The sequence below is a fragment of the Neofelis nebulosa genome, chromosome X (genome assembly GCF_028018385.1).
Source record: "Neofelis nebulosa isolate mNeoNeb1 chromosome X, mNeoNeb1.pri, whole genome shotgun sequence".
NCBI classification, from domain to species: domain Eukaryota; kingdom Metazoa; phylum Chordata; class Mammalia; order Carnivora; family Felidae; genus Neofelis; species Neofelis nebulosa.
In genome coordinates, this window is record NC_080800.1 from 57418017 (window position 1) to 57431662 (window position 13646).

Below are 13646 nucleotides of genomic sequence, written 5' to 3' on the forward strand. Positions count from 1 at the left end.
TTGTGGACTCTGGGATCCCTCCCTCTAGCACAGACACTCAGCTGAGGCACCTCTCAGTGGGGCCTGGGAGTGTTGAATCCACAGAAGAAAAGGCCAAAGGTGTCTATGACTTAGAGGCATTGCCCAGGGAAGGGAGCCATTCTCCTTTGAAACAAGTGATAGGCAGGATTTGCTCACTTCTCTCTCTGTGCAACAACCGTCACCCCGACCCCCCACCCCAGATCTAGGCTGAACTGCTCTCACCATCCCCCACCCCTGCCCCAGCAGGCCTGCCAAGCCATGCCAAACCTCACCAGATCTTCCTAGCTTTGTGTATCATCACTCTGCTGGAGTTGTCACTGGTAAAACCTCGGCCCTGGGAAGCCCGGGAACCCAGGCCCCAGGTTGGGTATGGAAAAATCTCCCTTCCTTTCAGTTCAGCTGAAACAAGATCAGAATTTTCTGAAATGAACTTTACAAGGAAACAAAACTAAACAGCAAAGGGGAAAAAGAGACTACAGAGCACAGGTGTCTGCTCCCAGCTCATCCTCGGTCTTGCCACAGATGGGTCTAAGCTAGAAAATTCAGGGCTATCCTTTAGTTCTGCCCCTGAAACAGCTCTTGACTCTGACCATTTCTAACCACCCCTAACGCCACAACTGTGATTCAAGCTGCCTTCATCTCCTGCCTGGACTATGGCAATAGCCTCCTAACTGGTCTCCCGGCTTCCATCCTGTCCCCATCTCTTGCAGAACAGCAGCCAAAATGATCCTTCCCAAACTCACTCCTGATACTGTCAGTCTGTTTACCTTTCAAATTTGTCAATCATACATCAGCTCCTTAGCATGGCTATCAGGGCTCTGTGTGGTCTGGGCCCTACCCATATTTTAAGCTTTGAACCTCTCATCCCTCCACACCATCCTCACCTTACATCCCAACAACACAAGCCTCCCCATTGATCCCTGACCACAAGAGGCACCGTTAAGCCTTTCTGGATGCACTTCCTTCCATCAGCCAGAAATGCCCATCCCCTTGCCCTTGGCCTGGCAAACTCTTATTAATCCTTCATGGACACTTCTGATCCACAGATCCAGGCAAGGGTAGAGTTCCCTTCTCAGTTCTCACGGTACTTCTGCTCACACTATGTGGCCTGTGTCGGTTTCCTCCACTAGATTGTGAGCTTCCAGAGGGCAGAAACTGTGTTTAATTCATCTCTGTAACTCACCTGGAGTGAGGCCCAGTACAGAGTTTAGCACAGAGGCAATATCAATAAACTTGAACTGTTTGTCAAATTGAATGGGCTTGGATGGACTAGGACAGTCATCCCAGGGCTCTGTCCCTGCCCCTGCCTGCTTACATTACTGTCCAGCCAATCTGGAGAGTCAATGACTTATTACATTACCCTACAATAACAGTGACCATTTATTGGGTACTTATTATGGGTCAAGCACTGTGCTCAACACTTCACATGCATTACTCCATTGATACCTCATGTCTCAATGAGGTCTCAGGGAGAGCCTTATCTGAGGCAGGACTATGATTAGCCCTGTTCTACCAATACAGAAACAGAGACTCAGAAAGGGAAAGTACCTTGTCGATGAGCACAGTTGTAGAACAAGGATTTGAACTTAAGAAGCCCATATCCAGAGCCTAAATGCTTAGGTACTTTGCCACACTAGTGAGGTGAGGTGGTAGTGCCAGCAAGGGGAGAGAGTGAAGTTGGGCCCTGTAGCCTGTGCTCTCGATGTCAGCCATGTGGCTTCAGAGGCTGGTTGCTGTGGTAGTTAAGAGTCCAGGCCCTGGAGTCAGGCTGTCAGGGTTTACACCCCAGCTCTACCCCTCTCTAGCTATGAATTCTCTAGCAAGTTACTTAAACCCCTCTGTGCTTTTGTTTTTCTCCTCCATAAGATAGGACTGAGCATAGCAACCGTATTCATGAGATTGCAGTGAGGATTAAGTGAACACACACATAACAAACCCTGAGAACAGTGCCCTGGTAATTGCTCAATAAGTGCTACTTACTAACCTTTGAGTCCTGAGGCAGCCTTTGGTTCTTCTCACCCAGCTGTAGGCAGCCATGTCTGCTCTAGGCTGGTCTCTGTGTGGCCACATGAATCAGGGACTCACCAGCCCTGGCCTCAGCCTCAGCCTGGGTCACTATGATTCCAGTAGGAGTCCAGGGGTGGTAGGCTGCAAGCTCTCCAGACCCCAGCCTGAGGGCTTGGCTGGCCTGGCCTTGACTCCCAAAGGCCCAGAGGAAGGAACACCTAGTCTGTTGTGCCCTCACAGGAGCTTGGACTCAGGGTCGGGAGGCCTGCATTCAGGGCCTGACTCTGCCACTAACACTTGAATAATTTATTTCTTGGGGTTTGGGTTTCTTCTTCATCTGTTGGGAATGGAACCATGTGAGCAAAACTGCTTGGTAAAAGCACCAACTGAACTTTGTTGTAAGGAGCCACCAACTCTCATCAGAATGTGTGTTCCTTTGGGGCAGTGAACCTGGTGCTGCAAAGACCTGATGAATGAATGCCTAAGCAAGTGTCTATCCCACCCAGCATCTGTGCCCGTCCCCAGCCAGGCTCCAGCAGCCAGAGGTCCAGTTCTGAAGCAGGAACACTCTGGTAGTTGTCTTCAGTGCTTCTGGGAAATCAAGAAGCATGTGTTAGCCTGTTGAGGAGAAGCCCGGTAACTAAAACCTGAGATCCAGAGCCTATTTTGTTCAGATCCTCAGCAGTGTCACTGGGGCTTACAGATACCATGGAAAAGAAAGAAGCTACACTAAATGGCTTCTTTCTACACTTATTAGGCTGGTGAAGTCTAAGTCATTGCAGCCTTTCTGGAGGCCACTTAGATAATATACATATCAAAAGCCTAAAAGAGGTGCAGACCCTCTCACTTAGCAATTCCAATGTGGGTTAAGGGCCTGTGTAAAGGATTTTCATCACATTTGTACATATTTTTAGTGTTTTTCTAGTAATGAAAAATGGGAGAAACCTCAAAAGCCACCTTCTCTGGCAAGTTTTCACCATCCACTCACACACACACACACACACACACACACACACACCTCCAGTAACAATGAACATGTTTTGAGGTAGCATATATTAATTGTCTTCTCCATTCAGAAACCTTCGCAGTTCTTGGGGTGCCTGGGTGGCTTAGTGAGTTAAGCATCTGACTCTTCACATCGGCTCAGGTCATGATCTTGCAATCATGAGATCGAGCCCCACGTCAGGCTCTGTGCTAAGCATGAAGTCTGCTTGAGATTCTCTCTCTCCTTTCTCTGTCAAAATAAATAAATAAATAAATGTTTTTACAAAAAGAAACCTCAGTTCTTTTTCTGAGCTCTATGGGTGTCCCTGGGCTCTGACACATTAGATCACAGTTACTGAGTTCTTTCCCTGTCAATAATTCAGTTTTCTCATCTGGAAAATGGGACTTCTGATACTATCAATAGTGTTGGGCTGTTAAAGAGATGCCATTTAAGGCCCTCAGCACAGGGCCTGGCATGTCATAATCACCCGATACATTTTATTATGATGATTACTATCTCAATGCGAGATAGTTACATGACTGCTTCTGTCATTACACCATGATGTCTTCAAGGGTGAAAGTTATGCTATATATTTTTTCTCTCTGAATCTATAGGGCCCAGTACAGGGCTTGGCACACAGTAGGTACTGAGTGAGTTTGATGAAAGATATTTAGTCCAATGCCCTCAACATGGAGAAGATGCAGCTGAGGCCCAAGGAAGGGGCAAGTCAAGGGTTAGGCCTACATCTTGGGTCTTGTGTACTTAAATTGTGGTGCCATGGGGAATTGGGGGTGAGGCTGGGGGCTGGGGATCTTCTGGATTCCTTGAGCTGAACTGGCTGGGCTCTTTCCATGCTTTGGGTCTGGGATCCTGTGATCAGAGGGTCTCCAAGGCTGGGGCAGTTGTGCTGACTCTCCTCATTCTTGCCCTCATTCTCTCCATCTCAAGCTGTAGCCTGGCCCCAGCCAAACAGGAAGATTCATTAACCATCTAAATATACAGAGCCCAGGGGCCATGTGCAGCCTGCAACAGAGCTGGGGTCCCAGCAGGGCCAGAGCCTGAGGCAGTGGTGCAGGCAGAGGGCTGGCTGGGAGGGGCCCAGCAAGGGGGAAGGCCTTGGAACAGCTAATGTGATGATTGATGGGGAGGTGAGTGAAGTCAGGCCAGCACCAGGCCATTGGAACTCCCAGTCTCTAGTCCCATTTGTAGCCATCTATCCTTGCAGCAGCCCCCCAGGTCCAGCTCTGATCCTCATGCCAGCTTTGATACCATCCCCCTCTCCACACTCCCCAAACCCTTCAGTCCAGGTTCCTGAGCCTCAGAAGTATGGAGCTTAAAGGTGGGCAACCAGGAGTGGGGGTAGGTTTCCCCAGGCTCCTGCCTGCTTATTATTGTAAAGGCTATTTCTCTAATCAAAACTCCCCAATTACCCAAGGGCCCCTCTGATTAATATTCCATGATAACAGGAACAGGTCACATCTGGCTGCAGGAGCTGGAATTCGACACTCCAGGAGCCCCATGATTGGTCTGCAGGAAGAATAATAAACTTCCTTTATCCTGCCCCCCTTTCCCTTCCTTCCCATTCAGAGCCTCCCCATTTCTTTCACCTCCCCTTCCTCAGCCATTTTCTGCCCCTCTCCACCTCCACCCAAGTTCCCTTCTTTGCCCTCTGCCCTCTGTGGAGGTAGAAGTCACATTCCCAGTCTTGGTCAGCCCCCTGGTCATTATCTACCTCTGCTTTGCTAGGCTGACTCTTTGTGCAGGGAGCATCTTATGCTGGTGTGTGGTGGGCTGAGCAGGGAGGGCAATTTCTGAGTGGTTGTGGGTGCTCTGAATATATCATTTCATCAAATTCCCATTACCATCTCCTACAAGGGGGTCATATTATCCCTGTTTATTGACAGGGACATAGCACATCTGAGAAGCTTCTGGACTTGCCCACATCACAGAGGCTTTACATGATAGAACAGAGATTTTTAAACTCAGAGCTTTCTGCTTCCAAGGCTCCTTTTCTTCCTGCACCCCACCCTGATCTGGTAAGGATGATTTCAGTCTCTGGATGCTTAGATTAAGATGGGACCCACTGATATGACATACAGTCAGTGCTCATGACACCAGATCTCCAGGCTTCCATTGGGTTATAGTTGGATTGTTAGGAAAGAATGAGCTGAGACCTTTTAGGTGAATTCCACAGGCCAGACAGGAGAAAAGACTCACCTTCATTCATGTGGGAAGGTGGTGGTAAATATGGGACTTGGCCCCAGGTCTTCCGACATGCAGGTGAAAACCATTTGCCATTTGCCATCCTGCAGATGGCTCCGAGAGAGAGAGAGAGATTTACCATCACAGCTACATGTGAGACACTGCCAGATGCCACCGTCCTCTGACCTGACCCACAGACACCCAGACAAGGGCATAGCTGCTTGTGTTTGTTAGACTTCACCAAGGAGCCTGGGAAGACAACAGTCTTTCCTTGGAGTGGGATAGGAGCACAGGGCAAGGGGTTGTGGTCACCACTGAAGGTCAGAAAGGATTTGCTTTCATCTAGCTCTCCCCTAGGGTGTGTATCCATTTGGCAACTGCTCCCTCCTTTCCCACCATGATTCTCAGTAGCCAGGAGAAGAAACAAGCCATTGTGGGTCAGGGGCACAATTTTCCCCTGTTGTCCCTTCCCCCTCAGTGGTGGGGCACACACAGACTTTATCAGTACCTAATGGCCAGATAGTGGTTTGACTTTGCTAAGGAAGGGAAGGGCAGTGGAGTGTGCCTCCCATCCCTCACTCTCCCACCTGGCACTTTCCTCTGCCTCTCACCTTGTTCTTATCTCCTCTGTGTGCTCCTTCGCTCAACACTATTCAGAAACACCTTGGAATCACCTACCTAATTAATAGCCTGGTAAACTGAGGGCTCCAGATGAAGAGAATGGCTAACACTTGACTCAGTCAGTGCCCCCTGGCTCCAATGGCACTTCTGACTCCATTTCCTTTCTGGGATGATCCTGGCCAAAGGGCTAAAACATGGGGCTGCTCAGTCCTAGTGTCCTACCCCTTGGTGATGTCTGAGACCCACTGTGCTTTGTAGGGAACCATGAGGCCTCTGGGACACAATCACCTCAAGATTTATAGAGGTCCACACAGGTCTTGTGGGATCTTTATCTATGCCTTGGAAGCAGAGGCCCAGGTCTCTCTCATCCCTGTGTTTTCTTCCTGTTGCTGCTCTTATGGCCCTGGCCCCACAGCCTCTCACTTGAACCCCTGCCTCTGCATCCTCCCCAGTCCCACTTTACTGCCCAGTTGCCCCTGTAATTCATGATTTACACCCTGAGGCCAGGATGACCTTCCTAAACTCCAGACCCAGGTTATTTGCTTACCTTCTCTATGCTTCAGCTTCCTCCTCTGTGAGGTGGGGATAAAAACCAGTCCTATCTCATGGGGTTGTGGAAATGAACCAAGAGCATGATGTAAAGCATTTACATCCATCCCTGGAATAGAGGAAGCACTCAATATTATCATCTCATCTGTTAATAATGAAACAGGCCGACACCAAGTGAGTGGTGACTATGTGCCAGGCACTGTTCTAAGTACTTCACATGTCATAGTGTATCGAGTTTCTGCAACAGTTTTACATGGGATCACTGCTATCATTATCATTTCACAGATGAATACACTGAGGCACAGCAATATTATGCAACTTCCCAAAGTTCACATTGCTAGTAACCTGCTGATCAAGCATTTGAATCCACATTGTTTGATTCCAGAGTTTGGCCTCTTAACCACTCAGCTGTTTTGTGCCCCTAAAACAGTCTATGACTCCCTAGTACCTATAGGATAAAGTCTAAATTCTTTAAGCTGCCACTCAAGGCTCTCTTACCTGTCCTTCTCCTCACACCACAAATCACCTTATGAACTGAGTGACTGCTTTCAGAACTTCAAGGGCACTTACCTGCTCCCCAGCCCTGGCTTAGTTTCTTCAACTTGGAATGACCCTTTCCCCACCCCCATCAAAAAAGAATCCTGCATATATGAACACAAACCCTGCCTTTTCAGGTATTTATTCTGAACCCATCTCCAAAGCAAGCACCTGGAGAGGCAGGGTTTGTGTGTTGAGGGGGAGTGGTTGGCAGGAGAGGCTTAGAGGGACACTTCACATGTGACCACCTTCATGAAGCTATATAAGGTACTCAGTGCCAGTAGCCCTTAACCGTTTCACCACCTAGGACTATCTTTTGGAATTATTCCTCTTCATTCCTCTCTTCTCCCTGCCCTCAATACTAAAGCTTTGAAAGATCTTGCCTAGCAAACACTCTGCATTTAAAAAATATGATGCAGGGTTAGCAGGGAAGGCAGCTCTCCTGGAAATCAGATACCACATTTGAGAGATGTATAGATTTTGCCTTTTCCACACACCCCACTTCTTCTGCGCTTGAGTTTGAATGACTCCATGTGACTTCTGGGCAAAGCAGAGGCCTGGCTGGGCCCCCTGCAAATGAGAATAGAAAGATCAGTATTTTTTTCTCTGCTGTTGATACGGCTTTATTGTCATGCTGTAGGATTGTCTGCAGCAGACAATTGATCCTACTGCCCAATTATTATCAGAAAGCAGACCTTAAGATCAACTACCCGAAAACCCAGATCATCAGCGTTGGCAGACAGCCCCCAGCATTCAGTTGGTTTCTCTCCAACAATTTAATACAGCAGGTCAAATCATTTAGTTACCTGGGGGTGCAATTTGCAACTAATTCATCTTGGAGGGTTCACCAGGAAGCTATATTGCCTAAATTAGATGTTCTAGGGGTGTTTTATTGAGTTTTTAAATGGCCACAGTGGCAATTGGTAACGCCTGCTTTGAAAGCATTCCAGACAGAAATGGCTGCAGGCCTGGCTCAATGGCAGAGAACTTTGCACATTGGAGGGGATTCAGAAATGTTTTCAAGAGAACACTGCCCTTGCACATGGATACCCCTCCAGGCCTCTCTGTGAGAATCGCTCCTAGGCCCTTTTGATCCACATAAGCCCTCCCCTCTGCCTAGCTCTCCAGCCAAGTGTGCGGCTCTGCCCTGCACCAGCGACTCACAATTGCTACACTCCAGGATCTTCCTCCAGATAACCCAGCCTTGAAGCCCCTGATGCCCCAGCCTTATCAACAGCTCCATTGAGAGAGCTAATATTTATGGTGGACAGTCTGCAGAGCAGAATGTCCAGCCTATCTCCTGGGGTCTTATCCTGAGCTTAAGGTAGCTCATCAGAGGGCTGGGTATTTGGAGCACAGCACTGTGGCCTTCCCAGAGTCAGGAGAGTATAGTGATTATGAATCTGGGTTCTGGTTACAGGCCGATCTGGGTTTGCATGTAGCCCTACCACTTCCTGCCTGTGTGTCCTCAAGCAAGTGATTTCACCTCTCAGTTTCTTCATCTATAAAATAGGAATAATAACATTGCTCACCTCCTGAGTTTATTCAAGGGACTCCAATGCCTGGCACATAGTAAATGGTGGCTGTTATTATTTATTGTTATTCTTACAAAATTGTTCTGGGTCCTCATAGTTAGGTGGCTAGAGGGAACACTGTCAGAAAGTCAGCTTGGAGCTCACTGGCTGCAGGGATGTTGAAAGACATTGTGTGGTTATTTTTCCAGGGTCCTCTTTGTGAAGGACCAAGGAAGAGATGTGATTTCTTTTCTGACTAGGGAAAGCCATGCTTCTCTAGAATACTTGGTTTATTTTTATGTTACAGATGCCATGAAGCTTATAATTGATGATGTTTCCCTCTTTTATGAGACTACTAGAGGAGCTGAGAGCTAAATGCAGGCTCCAATATATGCATAGAATTTCAGAGAAGACATTGTGTGTGTGTGTGTGTGTGTGTGTGTGTGTGAATCTTACTTCTGGATTTATTATTTTCCTAACCTTATTTTATCTCGATTTCTCTCCAGTACATATTTTATCATTTTATATTTTATAGCATTTGTTCAGTTGTCCCAAATCCTTTGATGAATAACTTGTGATATAAATGACTATTGTAAGAGCCACCATCATTTAGTGAATGTGTATTGTCACCAGTACTCACAAAGAATTAGCTTATTTAATCACACAACAACCATATGAGAAAGGGGCCATTATTATTATTCAACTTTTAGACATGAGAGAACTGAGCCTCAGAAAAGCTAAATGACTCATGCCAGGTCGTATGGCTTGGTAGATCTGGGTAGGAACTTGTGCCATCCGAGTCCAGAGCTGTATCCTTGCTCTGATAAATGAAAGGTAGTTACTCAGGTAGGTGTCTAGGGAATGTATGTATACAGATGACAGGTTAGGTACATAGATATAGGCAGACATGATAGGCATACATGACAGACAGTGAGATGAAAGATATGATTGGTTTTTCCATAAGATAACCAGAGTTGCCTCATCGAGGTGATACAGTTCTAGCCCAAGGCAAAAGAACTTGATGTCTTAGCTTGAACAATCCTATGATAAAGAAATGTTCATTCTCCCTTAGGGCTTTTGGAATTGAGATAGTTGTGGATGTTCATTAATGCCCCTGTGGACCCCTATTCATTCATACATTCATCCATCATGCAATTACTACATGGCTGGGCACTAGGGATACAAAGATAATTAAGACATGGTGTGTCCCCATCCTCAAGGGGCTCCTGATTCACTGAGAAGACATGCATGAAGACTAGAGATCACAGGGGCACCTGGGTGGCTCAGTCGGTTGAGCATCTGGCTTCGACTCAGGTCATGATCTCGTGGTCCGTGAGTTTGAACCCCATGTCGGCCTCTGTGCTGACAGCTCAGAGCCTGGAGCCTGCTTCGGATTCTCTGTCTCCCTCTCTCTCTGCCCCTCCCCCACTCATGCTTTGTCTCTCTCTCTCTCTCTCTCTCTCTCTCTTTCTCTCTCTCTCTCTCAAAAATAAATAGACATTTAAAAAATTAAAAAAAGACTAGAGATCACAATGCAGATGGTAGAACCCAGGCCTCTCCAGGGTGTCTGGGAAGCACAGAGGCAGCCAGAGGTGGGGAGCAGGAGGTCAATGAGAATCAGGAAATGCTTTAAATTATCATCTCATTGGGAAATGTTTCCAAGAGGGAGATTGAGCAAAGAATAGAGGATGATTAAGAGTTTGCTAGGTTGCAGAGGTGCCAGAGGGCAGGTAGAATCACATGGATGAAAGCACAAAGACAGGGGAAACCAGGGCACGTTGGGAAGCTTTAAATAATCTGTTCTGGTTGAAAGGCAGGGGATGTGTTGGGTGGCCTAAGAGATGAAGCTGGAAAGGTAAGGAGGCCAAATCATGAAGGACCAAGGCATTTGGAGTTCATCATGCAACAGATGGGGAGTTCTGGAAATGTTGAAGCCAGGTCAGGGACCTGGCCAGCTTGGCGTTTTGGAAAGTCATCCACATACTCAGAGCAGTGTGGAGTGTGGAGACAAGGAACCAGTTAAGAGGCAGTTTTCACCACCCAGTTCTGAGCTGCTACCATATATGTCACTGCTTCAACAAATACCTATTGAGTGCCTATTAAGCACCAGGCACTGTTGTAGGCATTGGAGATGTGGCAATAAACAGCATGGACAAAGCTCCTTGCCCACAGAGACACACAATAAACAATAAGCATAATAAATAAGTAATTTATATATTAGGTTAGAAGGTGATAAGAGCTATATAGAAAAAGAGAAAACAGCACAATAAGGAGACTTGAAATTGTGAGGGTGGGGCTGGCTTACAACGTTTTTTTAAAATGTTTATTTTATTTTATTTTTTTATTTTTGAGAGAGAAAGAAACAGAGCATGAGCAGGGGAGAAGCAGATGGAAAGGGAGACACAGAATCTGAAGCAGGCTCCAGGCTCTGAGCTGTCAGCACAGAGCCCGATGCGGGGCTCGAACTCAGGAACCATGAGACCATGACCTGAGCCGAAGTGAGACGTTTAACTAACTGAGCCACCCAGGCGCCCCTGGTTTACAACCTTTTTGAGAAGATGACATTTAATCCAAAAATGTGAAGCAAGCAGAAATAATATTAAGGACTCTTCTCATGTCTGATTCCTACAGATTTTCACAGCCCAGGCCAGTATACTTTGGATCTGACAATCTTGGATTTAAGTCCTAGTTCCTTGGGCAGGAAACTGCCTCTCTGAGCCTCCATTTCTCCTGTGCACCCTGCCTCCTGAGGCTGTGGTGAGATGATGGACACGATGGTGCCTTCTAATCTGACAGGCAGGGCACAGAGGTAAAGGGGTTATTACGAATCTTCTCTCTGGCATCCCTTTCCAGACCTCTGGCAGCCCCAAGGCTCTTTGCGCCTGAGGAGCCATTAGAAGAGATGGCAGTGGGAGAGTTGCTGACAGCCTCTTATTCAAGAGAGGGTGATCAGTTTCCCCCAGCTCCAGTAAGGATGAAACTGGGCCATGAGCTGGGCCTGTGGCATTGTGGCTGTTGCCTCTGCCATGCACCACTGGCCATGAACCCACCATGTGGCAGAGCTGGAAGAAAGCCCTGACAAATAATCCAGCTCAGCCCATATAGGATAGATGGAGATGCTGAGTCCAGGGGTGGCAAGGGAATGACCCACGGGCACACAGTGATTGAGTTAGAAACACCTGGAACTGGGGTCTAGGCGTCCTGCCTCCCAAGTGGGTCATGGTTGAGCTGGGAGGCTGCTTTGACCTGAGTGAATTTGTTAATAGTTATAGCCTGCCCTAGCTTTATTCCCCACCCCCCACTGAGGCTTCCTTTGGGGGCCTGGAGCCCACTGCTAAAAATTATAATAATAGCTAACATTTAGCATTCTTCCAAGAGATTTCCAGTCATGATCTCACTGAGTCACCTTTTGATTTCACTGATCTCACCTTTTGAAGTATTACTAACCCTATTTTTACTGATGGGGAAGCTAGAGCTCAGAGCAGTTAAGTGACTTGTCTAAGGTAACACATTAGGAAGTGAGGGAGTTGGCCAATTTTGGCAGTTTTGTTGATGAGTCTTTGTATTTAGCCACTAGGTTATATAGATGTGAGATGAATGTGTGTGCATGATGATTTTGTGTGTGTGTGTGTGTGTGTGTGTGTGTGCTTGTATGTGTGCACACATGATGGTTGTGTATGGTCAGTTGTGAGCTGGGAGGGGTTCTTGGCTAATTCCCAATTGCTCTTTCATGCTCTGCACAGGGGCTGTCTGGAGCCCAGGGCAAGCTATCTAAGACCGGGGTTTGGGTACCAGAGGCTCAAAATAGCTGTGACTTCATGTCCAGATACCCTTATCCCTCTAAGAAGAGCAGCACACTTTAGCAAGAACATGCACAGATACCATGGTGGATGTGTAACCCTTTGCATGTGGTTCTCCAAACTGTGCGTGGTCCCAGGACCAGCAGCATCAGCATCACCTGGGAACTTGTCAGAAATGCAAATTCCTAGGCCCTACTCCAGTCCTACGGAATCAGAGACTCAGGGTGGGACCCAGCAATCTGTATTTTAACAAGCCCTCCAGGTGATTCTGATGCAGCGCAAGTGGTAAGCATTAGATATCGGTGGGAGTGGCCCAAAGCATGCTGGGATGCATGCGTCTATGTACATGTACACACACGCCTAGGGCACAGCGCTTTACAGTTTCCAAAGGGTCTTCTCACTTATAGCCTCCTCTGATCCTCTCAACAATAGGGATCCCGCCCACTTTCCAGATGAGTAAACTGACTGTCAGGGAGGTGAGGTCATACAGCGAGCGGCTAGTCCTTGACAGATGCTAAACATGGCGGTCTTCTCCATTCACCCAGTGCCTGTCTTGGATCCTCCCATCCTTGCCCCCTGTATTGGTCCAGGGCTCTTCCTGCCCACAGAGGCTTTCCAAAGGAAAGAGAGTAGAGAGATGGCCGGTCTTGGCTTTCTGACCACCTAACACCACCACCCTCCTGTCAGCAGCACCTGTAGAACAAGTTCCCTCTTCCCCAGGTTAGTTCACCTGGCAAAGAAGGAGAGCAGGGTCCACAGAAGTAAAAGGGGCTCCAGGGGTCCAGTGGCTATTTTCTAGGAGATACCTAAAAGTGGATCTGGGGGCAGCAGAAAGTTTGGGTTCAGAGTTCCTTCTCCATTTCCTCCCCTGGATACGGAAGCTTTACTGGGGTTGGCCCAGCCCCAGTGGAGGGTGAAAGGTGGGGCCTCAAGCTGATTTCTGCCCAGGCCCATCTCCCATTCTGACCACACAGCTGCTCTGGGGGCGCTGGCAGGAAAGTGAGAAGCCTATCTAGTCTGCCAGAGGGGCTGGGGGTAACAATAAGAGACAGGGAGAAGGGGCATGTCTGGGTCCATGGAATTGAGGTATATACATAGCCAAGAGACCATAAAAGTAGGCGTAGGTCCAGAGCATGTTGGCAAACATCTGGCCCAGTGATTCTCAGCCTGGGGTTTGTGTGATTTGGGGGTAGGGAGGGGTCTATTCTCAGGGGTCACGAGTTCTTTGAGAATTGAACTTTTATGTTCTTATTTTGATGGTAATCTAAACATGATTTTTCTTACATTTATAACAACAGCTATAATTCACACTGGAAGACATTTTCATAGCCTATGTTCAATTCTGAAGACATTTCTCAAATGAAGGACGTGCAGATCTCAGGTTGAGAGCCGTAATTGTTCAAAGATATC